The 10883-nt window shown below is 33.8% G+C and overlaps 1 pseudogene; it reads right to left on the bottom strand.

Annotated features, from left to right (window-relative positions):
* Window positions 1–8237: 8237 nt before the first annotated feature.
* LOC116592510 lies at window positions 8238–8580 on the bottom strand (annotated as a pseudogene).
* Between the last annotated feature and the right edge of the window lie 2303 nt (window positions 8581–10883).

The raw sequence follows: 10883 nt of genomic DNA, 5'->3' as shown, positions 1-10883 counted from the left end.
CTCCATCAATGCTGTCCATGCGCTCTAGGTGGTTATTCACAGGCATTTACTTCCCTGACCAGCACTAGTCCTAGAAATATGCCTTGTCTACATGAACAGTTCAAGAAATAGAAAAAATGTAACATGAAAAAATAATTTTCTTTCCTTATGAGGGAAACAAAAGAAAAAAGTAGCTAAAAACCCCTTTATTCATTATTATGTCTTCATTTTGTTGTTTTTAACTGATTGCAGCTTACTGCCCTGAGTCCTTTTGCTTAAAGGCCTTTCCAAGGTCAAGAAAGTGAGATCGCCCAGGCAACCAACCTTTAGAAAAGAGAAACTCAAAGGGCAATTTGCTAATAGAGCAGAAACTGGTGATGGTTACAGAAGGGAAAAGCAGAAAGTGAGTCATAGCCGATGATTCACTGGCTGGATAGGTAAAAATGAAGAGAAAATTAATTAGCAGTAAATCTAGCAGGAGATTGAGCTGGGTACTGGAGTAATTAGCCTTTTGCTCTAAATCCACTCTCCCTGCCTCACAGTGGCTGTGTTGCACTGCCTAGCTAATGAATTCTTCTGACCTCCTGCCAGATTTCTGTTTCATTCCCAACAGAATAAGGAGCACCTTGCTATATTTGTGGAGTTTCCAAGCCTCTTCAGTTTTCCTAAGCTGCTGTGATTTTGACCTATCTGGGCAAATAGACAAGGAGGACTGAGGTGCAGATGTTAGTGTTAACAGCTAAGCCTTTATAGGTATACTCCAAAGAGGACTGCCTCTAATCGGAGGGCTCATGAGGAGTTAACCAATACCAGGAGAAAATCACAAAAACATGTGGTCTTATTTCCTACACTTTTTGGAATGATAATTTATGTTTGATCTTAAATTATTTTTAGTGTCCTAAAGGTACTGATTATATAATTTAACAAAACTTAGTGATTTTCTTTCAAGAATTCTATGATTTAATTTGAGATAAATAGACACTCTGAGGTGTTCATAGGAAAATAGCACTCTATCTGTATTGGACAAGGGAAGAAGAAGAAAAGAAAACATGGTTCTAAGATCAACTGACCATTTTTAGAACAAATTTCTTTATATTTATTGGGCATAGTTTATATTCAGAAATGATCATTTTAATAATGCATCTAGTTAGAAAAAAACTGAAGCCCTTCTGTCAATGTTCCTAAAAAGAGTGTTTCATTGTGTTTGTTTTTTTAAGAGTCACCTGTAAATCTTTCCAGTCATCTGAAAAAAAAATTACTGAAAAGTAAGATTTATCATAGATACAAAGCACAGCCATGTCCAATAAATTTGTTCAAAAATTTCTGACCCACTTATTCATTAAGAAATCATTAAAGTTTTACCATTTACAGAAGACAGGAAAAATGGGTAGCCCAAATCTAAAGCCGATTAGAGACACAGGGTCGAATTCCCTTATGCCAGACAGTTTTACCTCTTTATTCCCCTGTTCCTTCTCCAGGAAGAATTTAGTAAAATACGTTGGCTTAAACAAACCTCTTTAGTTTGGTTGGTTCGAGAACTTGGGTTGAATACTATGAGTACATTTTCATCAGGAAAGTTGCAGGCAGAGGTAAGGGATGCAAAAGTTCTGGTTGCCATGCTGTAGGTAATTTTGTTTTGCATTTGATGTTCAGTGGATCCACAGACCACACTGATAATACTTAAACAGAGTCAAGTATAACATCATCTAGTGTTGGCTCAGATCTCTCAGCTGCGTAGAAGACTAGAGAGCACCTCTTAGTCTTCTAGAACTCTGGTTGGGTCTGAATATCAATTAATTAGTTAATATCAATTAATTAAAATGGAATGTAATCCACAGTGATTATATATTAGAGGAAAATTGCAGAACTATTATATTACTGGGTAAAATCTGGAAGGTTTTTTTTTTTTAATAGAAATGGTCTTGTTTAAAGTTTACTATCGGGGCGCCTGGGTGGCTCAGTGGGTTAAGCCGCTGCCTTCGGCTCAGGTCATGATCTCAGGGTCCTGGGATCGAGTCCCGCATCCGGCTCTCTGCTCAGCGGTGAGCCTGCTTCCTCCTCTCTCTCTGCCTGCCTCTCCGACTACTTGTGATCTCTCTCTGTCAAATAAATAAATAAAATCTTTAAAGTTTACTATCATGTTGAAAAAATAATTTGATTTATAAATATATTCTTATTTACTAGAAGATAGGTGAGAAAAATATACATGATCTTTTTATGGTATAAATCTAGGGTTGGCAAACTACATTCTGCATTCTTAATATGGACAACCAATAGTTTTTATAAATAAAGTTTTATTGGAACACAGCCCTACTCATTTATTAACATACCATCTATGGCAGCTTTTGTGTTGCAATGATAGAGTAGGTGTGGTGTGGCAGATTCCATATCACAAAGCCTAAAATATTTGCTATCTGGCCCTTTACAGAAGTTTCCTAACACCAGATTGTTAGTGATTTGATGGAAATAGATTAGGAATATTAGATTCTCATAAAATATAAAATCCAGTGTTATTAATTGAATCCAAATGTCTTTAAAATCTTAAACCAGTGGAAGTAAGAATTATGACTTTCTGAAAATTAAAAAAAAAGAAAAAACAACACAGGTTGTACATTTTTTTCCAGAATTTGATCTTTTGTGGACTTTCCTCCTCTGTGTGTGCTAAAATCCTCTTTACTGCTTATTTTTATGACAGAATATCTTGTTGATAGTTTAAAGACTTTGATGATGGGGATGATTTCAGTAGCATTCCATTTTTACTTTCATTTGGTTGCCAAATAAGCACAAAACTAGGCTTAGTTGATTAGAAGTAGATTCTGCAGTTTTTAACTATGGAATTCCCTGATGGTATGAAGTATCTTTTGGTATTCTGTGCCTAGAGATACACTCTTGAATGGCAAACTTTGTCATATGTTATCACTAGATTTAAGAAGTTATTGCTGAATTAAGTCCATAAAATATTTGACATCTGGCTGGTCATGCTTTATTCCTATTACCCTGGCATAGTATCATGTGAATAGCACAGTACTCTCAAACCTGAATGCCCAAATTCCAGTGACCTTCTGGGTAGGCCTTGATCATATTTCTTAATCTCCTGTGCCTCACTTTCCTTGTCTGTATATACCTCACAGGGAGATCTGAATGTCAAGAACTTAGAACACTGTCTAATTGTGAAATGTTACTATCATTATCCTTTTACTATAATGTCAGAAGCAGATAAGGGTCTTTGCGAATTAGTAAAATAATTATTTAAAAGACACAATTTTTCACATTCTATAAGGATATAATGGATTCATCAGAATATTCTTAGATAAATTACTTGAATACAATACCTCTTCTTCTGATGCCAGAACATTTCTCTTTTGCTTGTTCTCTCTCTCTCTCTCTCATGTTTAGGAAATTTAAAAAGGTCACATTTGTAGTTTGGGTGTTATGTACACTGTCTTGGCCTAGGCAACACCTGCCACATTTTCCCCAAGTCCACGAAAAAGATTGATTCCCTGACAGAAACAAGAAGTCTAGCAAGTCAAAACATTGCCTCAATAGCTTGCTTAAGGTTATCTTGTTGTCAAACATGCATGTTTTTACCTGTATCCTCTCTCTGAAAATGTGCGGGATAATACATTTAACCACGGTTTTGGATAACATAAGTAAAATAGCAGCTCAGCCAAACAGATTAAAAGAACAGCTACTGCAGTATACAGTATAAGTCTTTTTTTTTCTAAATGTTTTATCTTACCTGGTATAACACATAACATTTTTATTGTGAAAACAGAAAGGCGAGTGTCAAAAGGGCCAATGTATGGCACTTAGAAAGAAAAATGTTGAACATAACAAGTTCTCATGTCAGGGCCTGCACAGAGCCACACCTTTAAGATCACTCAGAGGCTGGTTTCTCAATGGGTTTTATTTCCCCAAAGAATAGTTTTGATCTGCTAAATGTAAATTCTGCAAGAAGTATCAAAACCGTAAGGCTGCAGTATAACTTTAAATTGACCCAAAATTTAAATGTACAATGATGAAACTCCTAGCCAGGAAAATGAATAGTAGAATGAAAAACCAGCTCAAGGATCAATTTTGAAGGAAATGCCAAAAAATGTTTTTAAAGATATACTTCCTGCAGCTTTTGTCTTTCCTTTATATTACAGAGAATTTCTTTTCTCACAGTGGGATTTTAAATTAATTTATAATTATACACACTTGCAGGGGATGAGAGAGAAATGACCTAATTATAGACCAAATGGATACCCTCTGGCTATCTTACAATTAGAGCTACTGGGGTAATAGATGTGCTTTATTTCGCCTTGAGTGGACTCAGTGGTTAACCTGGCAGTGCATGTTGGAAGTGATTCACATGGTCCACAGCAAAATGTCAAAATCTGTGCAGATTATTTGGAAGAAAAAATAAACAAATAAAACTAAATCTGAAAAGTGATTGTGAAACTGAAACTTTCCCTGCCCTGGACAGATAGAAGTACAAACTCTGACCATCAAGGGAGAAAAAATAAGCAAAGGGTTTTAATGCTGTCTCTGTATCTAACTAGATTCTAATTAGTTACAATTATGCTGCTGGGGAATAACAGCTACAGTGACACTGAAGAAGAAAATGCCCAGTTCTAACATAATTCCCACCATTTCTTTAGATTTCTCTTTTTTGCTGAGATTTAGTTAGAAACGGTAGAGAAAGCAAAAGTTCTTAACAGGTATCTAACAGGGTCACTGAAGCAGCAAATTCCTTTTTAGTAATTCTTTGGCCTTCTTACTTTTCTCTCTGTACACTCTACAGCAAAGGGAATAGTTGCTTTTATAATGTGTACTCAATTCTTTCCCCTTCTTCCAGCCAAGAGGGCATTTCTCTGCCTGTTCTTTCTGTACCAACCCCAAACAGGATACTTAACCTGCAATTTGATAAGAGCCATGTTCTTTGTCTAGTTAACAAAAATATTCTGGCTATGGAGTTCCTAAAACCCATATGAAACACTTAGCAAATGATATAAATGACATGTTATTGAGAAGGAGAAAAAGAGCCAATAATGTACTATTCATAGGTAGGGAGAAAATCAGCAGAACAGAGTATTGTCATGTGTGTACAATGGCTACACTGAGTATATCAACGAGGTGAGGAGATTATGACCCAGTTTATGTGTACTGAGGGGGATGGTGATGGTGTGTTACTGCTGACTGTCGAGACAATTCTTGCATTTCAAATGATTAATTATTTGGTACCCTTTTCTGTTTTCTTATATATAAAATGGGATTATCTAAAGCTGTTGGGATAGTAAATACTTAAGGTATAAATATTTTATAGCGTCATTGATACATTTATATAGTTTTGCTAAACAAAACTATGTAACATTCTTATAGTTTGTCTAGATATTCTAGCTATAATTCATGCAATACTGGTTTTTTTCTTTTTTTTGGATAAAAAAAAATTCCAAATATTTACCCAAATCTTGTAAAGTGAAATCATGAGATGTTCTGTTCTCAGATCTCTGTTTAAAGGATATATTCTAAATACAAGAGTCATTCAAGCAAATCAGAAACATAGTTACTTACTACAGGGAATGGAAAAAAAATTGAGATTCAAGTGACAGTTTTAACTATATCAAAATGGAGTCACTTGAAAATATGTAAATAGGAGATGAAGAACATTTAAGAAATTAAATAACTCAATGGAAGCAATGAATAGCAAGTTGGATATCTCACAAAACCAAATAGGTAAATAAGTAAACCAAGTAGGTAAATCTGATGGCTATACATCTATGCAACATTCACAATTATTTATTGTGTGCCAGGTGTGTGGTGGAAAAGACAGAGAGTGGAATTTAGTGTCTACAGGATGAGTTGGACCTAGACTCTTAGGAAAAAGATAGTGATGGAAGTTTTAAAAGAATAAACACAAATTTTGCTTCTGTTTTCATGTTGCTAATACAAGTGCAAATATGCTTAAAGATGAAATAGCCAGTGGAATAAAAGTAGAAACAGAACTTCCAAAACAGACCTCTGGAGTAAGGCTATCCAAAACCATTTCCCTACTCCATCACTTATGAACTACTCACCTTGAGTGGTCTCTGAATATTTTTCATCACATTTTCCCTTTTCAAGATGAGTATATTAATGGTACCAACTTAATGCTGCATTAAATCTGCTAATATATGTTGAAATTTGGGGACTATATATATTTTATGGAAACCCTTTAATAAATGTTGGCTATCACAATTACAGTTATCATAAGGGGAAGTACAAGTTGGGCAATGGTGTTTGGCACATGGGTACTTAATAAATATTTTGAATGATCTAATGAATTAATATGGAAAAATATAAAAAAGTAAATAAAACTTTCTAATAAAGAAAAACATGAGAAGACTGAAATTAAAAACCACAATTATTAAAATAAATGTAGGTAAAAATTACTCTATTGAAAAATTAGGACTGTATATTAATAGAAAGAAAGTTCATATATATTCTGTCGCGAAGACATCACTCTTCAAACAAAAATGAAAGAACAATGTTGAAAATGTAGGACAGATCATGCTATACAAGGTAAATGAAACCAACAGAAAGCAGGTGAGCAATACCAACATCAAACAAAGAAGAGCTCAAAGTAGACACATATTAAATGTGAGAAAAGAAAGTTATTTTGAAATAGAAGATATAATTTACAATGAAGATAAGCAGAAATGTATTACTATGAACCTAAAGTATTATATCACATTGAAAGGAATAACTTGTATAAATATAAGGAGAAACTATAAGATCTCAAAGTAAGAGGGTATAATGTATTTGTCTTATACTTTACCAATTAAGTACCACAAAATGATTATTAAGTAGTAATTCTAAAAAGGAATAAAACAATAAATACAGGAAAAATTAATAGATTAAGATGGAGACTTTAATAGAATTATAGCTAAACTCCAGAGGTAGAGAATCTAATAAGAAAGCCAAATGAAAATTCATGTTCTGGTATTAGGAATTAGACTACATAGACATCATTAATAAAAAGCAAATATTAATTTAAATTTTGAGCTAATGTATGTGTGTGTGTATCTTATGTATGAAATATAAATCAGTATAAGTTAAGCAATAAGAGTTAAAAAGAAAACCCCCAAACAAAATAAATAACAAAGTAAAACACTCCTTAGTAGAATAAAAAGTATAAAGAATGAGACAAGTCACAAAAGAATTCATTCCCAAAACGTTGGTTTTAAAAATGAGCTCTGTCAAGCATTCAAGGAACAGATAAATTCTATGAAATTAGGATAATATTAAAAGCTTTTCAATTTACTGAGGCCTGATACTTCTAAACATTACTAAGATAGCATAGAAAAGAACACTATATATTCCCAAATGAATATAGATGAATATAGGATAAAACATTTCTAAAAAAGTCATTAGCATGTTCAACCAGAGTGTACTTGAAGAACGTAGTACATAATGCAATTCAAAATAGTGGTTGGTTTGGTAGGACACAGACAAGGGACTGATAATACATAGATATTGGAAATGCTCTTATTCCTAGCCTGGGTGGAGATTTGTTGAGATTGGTTTTTTTTTAATATTAAAAAAAAAAAATGTTTATCTGAGTGCAAGAGAGAAATCACAAGCAGGGTGAAGGGGTATAGGAAAAGTAGGCTCCACTCTGAGCAAGGAGGTCAATGTGGGACTTGATCCCTGAGCCAAAGGCCACCACTTAACGACTGAGCCACCCAGACACCTGGGAGTGTTTTTTGAAGTTGTGTTTTGTAACTTACACATACATTGCTTAAGTTATTTTACATGTTTCAAATATTACCTTAATTAAAAATAACAGGACAAAAAAGAAGATTACACATAATAAATTTTACTTAGTCCAAGAATGTAAGTCTCATTAAACATTGGCAAATGTAGTAATGTGATTCCTCATATTAGTGAGAAGACTGCATGACCATGTGACTAATTAAAAAACAAACATTAGCTATAATTCAGCAACCACTCTTTTTTTTTTTTTTAAGATTTTTATTTGTTTATTTGACAGACAGAGATTATAAGTAGACAGAGAGGCAGGCAGAGAGAGAGAGAGGGAAGCAGGCTCCCGGCTGAGCAGAGAGCCCGATGCGGGACTTGATCCCAGGATCCTGGGATCATGACCTGAGCCGAAGGCAGCGGCTTAACCCACTGAGCCACCCAGGCGCCCCAGCAACCACTCTTTTATTTTTTTAATATAACAGAACATTTAATTACATTAGTTTCCCATCAACACACTAGTCATTTAATGTTAACTATATTGTCCATTTCCATTGGTTGGCAGGAGGCTTTTCCACTAAGGGCTCCCATGGTTTCCACTGTATCATTTTCTTGCCGACCTAGTTCATTTCAGCCTGAAGAATCACCTCTTCTAGGTAGCCTCCCCGAACTCGGTCTTCTAATTTCTTAATACCTGGTTCTGCTTTAACTATACTTAGCTCCTCATTTGTAACCTGTTCTGTATACTTTCTATATGCTGCATTTTTAGGAATTTGCTTAAGAACATCAAATCTTTATGTACAATATTCTTAGCATTTTGTGTGGCCTTTCAGATAAAGCCAATCCCACAAGGCCAGTGGTCTTCAGCAAACCCACCATGATAGCCATTCAGCATCCATTCTTACAAAATTTTTTAAAACACTAAATCCATGGTTATTAGGTATAGTTATGTAATAAGATGTTTTATCTGAACCAAGAGCAGATATCATGCTGAATGGAAGTATACTGTTAATAACAAGAACAAAATACCAATGCCTGCTTTCATCTCTACAATGAACACTGTTCTGAAAATCATAGCAGGTATAAAAAGAGAATAAAAAGAAATAAAAATTCATTCACTTTGGAATGTACCTGCCATTAGTTACTATTTTTTTTTATATTATAGAAAACATAAGGTAATCAATTGCAAAATCATTTGAATTAATAAAAATTTAAATAGGTGTCCACTTAGGGGCGCCTGGGTGGCTCAGTGGGTTAAGCCGCTGCCTTCGGCTCAGGTCATGATCTCAGGGTCCTGGGATCGAGTCCTGCATCGGGCTCTCTGCTCAGCAGGGAGCCTGCTTCCTTCTCTCTCTCTCTCTGCCTGCCTCTCAGTGTACTTGTAATTTCTCTCTGTCAAATAAATAAACAAAATCTTTAAAATAAATATATAAATGAATAAATAGGTGTCCACTTATTTAGTAAATACACCAAAATATAATAGCTTTTCTGTATAGTAGTTAGAAAATATAATAGAAAAATAATCATTATATTCACAATAGCAAATAATCTATAAATTATTTAAGAATAAACTTAATAAAAGACATATAAGACAAATGTAATTATGAAACTACACTGACTGTCATAGAATAAGAGCTGAATAAAAGAAGGTGCATGCTCTTTTCCTGGATGGTAAGACAAAATAATTTAAATGTATAAATCTTCAAAAATTAATATTGAGATATAATTCTAATTAAAAACTCTTGGTATAGTTTAATTTTTGATAAAATCATACTTAATCTTGAAGAATAAACATGAAAGAATATGGTTAGGGAATTTTTGAAAAAACATAATAATTTGTCCTATCACATATTAAAACATATGATGAAGGTATAACAAATAAATAGCATTTTTCTAAAAGCAGGTTAGACTAGGAGCACCTAGGTGTTTCAGTCAGTTGAGGGTCTGACTCTTGGTTTGAGTGCCAGTCATGATTTCCTGGGTTATGAGATCAACCCCACACTGGGCTCTGCACTTAGTGAGTAGTCTGCTTGAAGATTCTCTCCCTCTGTCCCAACACTCTTCATGTGTATGCTCTCTCTCTCTTTCTCTCTCTCTCTAAAATAAATAAATAAATCTTAGAAAAATTATAGTAGACTAGAAATAGACCATAATCTTAAAATAAATTGAGACAAGTATAGATAAAAATCAGTATATGACCCCTCAAGCCATAGTATTATGGTATTAAAATACAATATTATAAGCTCATCATATTGTAAGCTTATACAATATTATAGCTCATCAAACCATTAAGTAAAAAGTGAACTATTTATTTAATGGTATGACAAAACAAGCTATTCCATATTTTATGGACAACATTCATTGTTATTGCATACTTCAACTGTAACTAAATTAAAAACTACCAAAAAATCCATAAAATTTTTGATGCAAATTGCTGAATATATGAACAGTTATCCTGTGGGGTCAGGCCTTCCTATGCATGACCAACTGAAGAACTATAGGAAAATGTTCATAAATTGGCAGAAACCATAACAACGAAAGCCTTAAATAAAAGCAGAAAGAGATAAAACAAAAATTTCAGAATTTTTCAGAAAATCACTATAAACGGTACTAGAAAGCAAACCACAAATCCGAAAAAAAAATTCTAGTGTCTATATGCAAATACCCAATTCTGATATGTAAACATTTCTTTCAAGTTGGTAAGTAAAAAAGGAATATCTTAATGGAATTTTGAGCAAAAGACACAGCATGGAATTTAAATTAATGAATTAAAGTGGACAATAAATGAATAAAAAGATGTTTGGATTCAATAACAAGGAAAGAAATGCAAATAATACAAAACCAAAATAGTATTTTCCATCTATCATATTTTCAAAGACTAAAATAATTACTAATAGTATAATCAGGATGTTGGAAAGTAGCCAAACTTCTGTTACAAGTTAATAAAACTTTTCTAGGGGCGCCTGGGTGGCTCAGTGGGTTAAGCCGCTGCCTTGGGCTCAGGTCATGATCTCAGGGTCTTGGGATCGAGTCCCACATCGGGCTCTCTGCTCAGCAGGGAGCCTGCTTCCTCCTCTCTCTCTCTCTGCCTGCCTCTCTGCCTACTTGTGATCTCTCTCTGTCGAATAAATAAGTAAAATCTTTAAAAAAAAATAATAATAATAAAAAATAAAACTTTTCTA

The sequence above is a fragment of the Mustela erminea genome, chromosome 6 (genome assembly GCF_009829155.1).
Source record: "Mustela erminea isolate mMusErm1 chromosome 6, mMusErm1.Pri, whole genome shotgun sequence".
Lineage (NCBI taxonomy): Eukaryota > Metazoa > Chordata > Mammalia > Carnivora > Mustelidae > Mustela > Mustela erminea.
The sequence above is the reverse complement of the archived record's forward strand: the minus strand, read 5'-3'. Positions and strand labels throughout refer to the sequence as shown.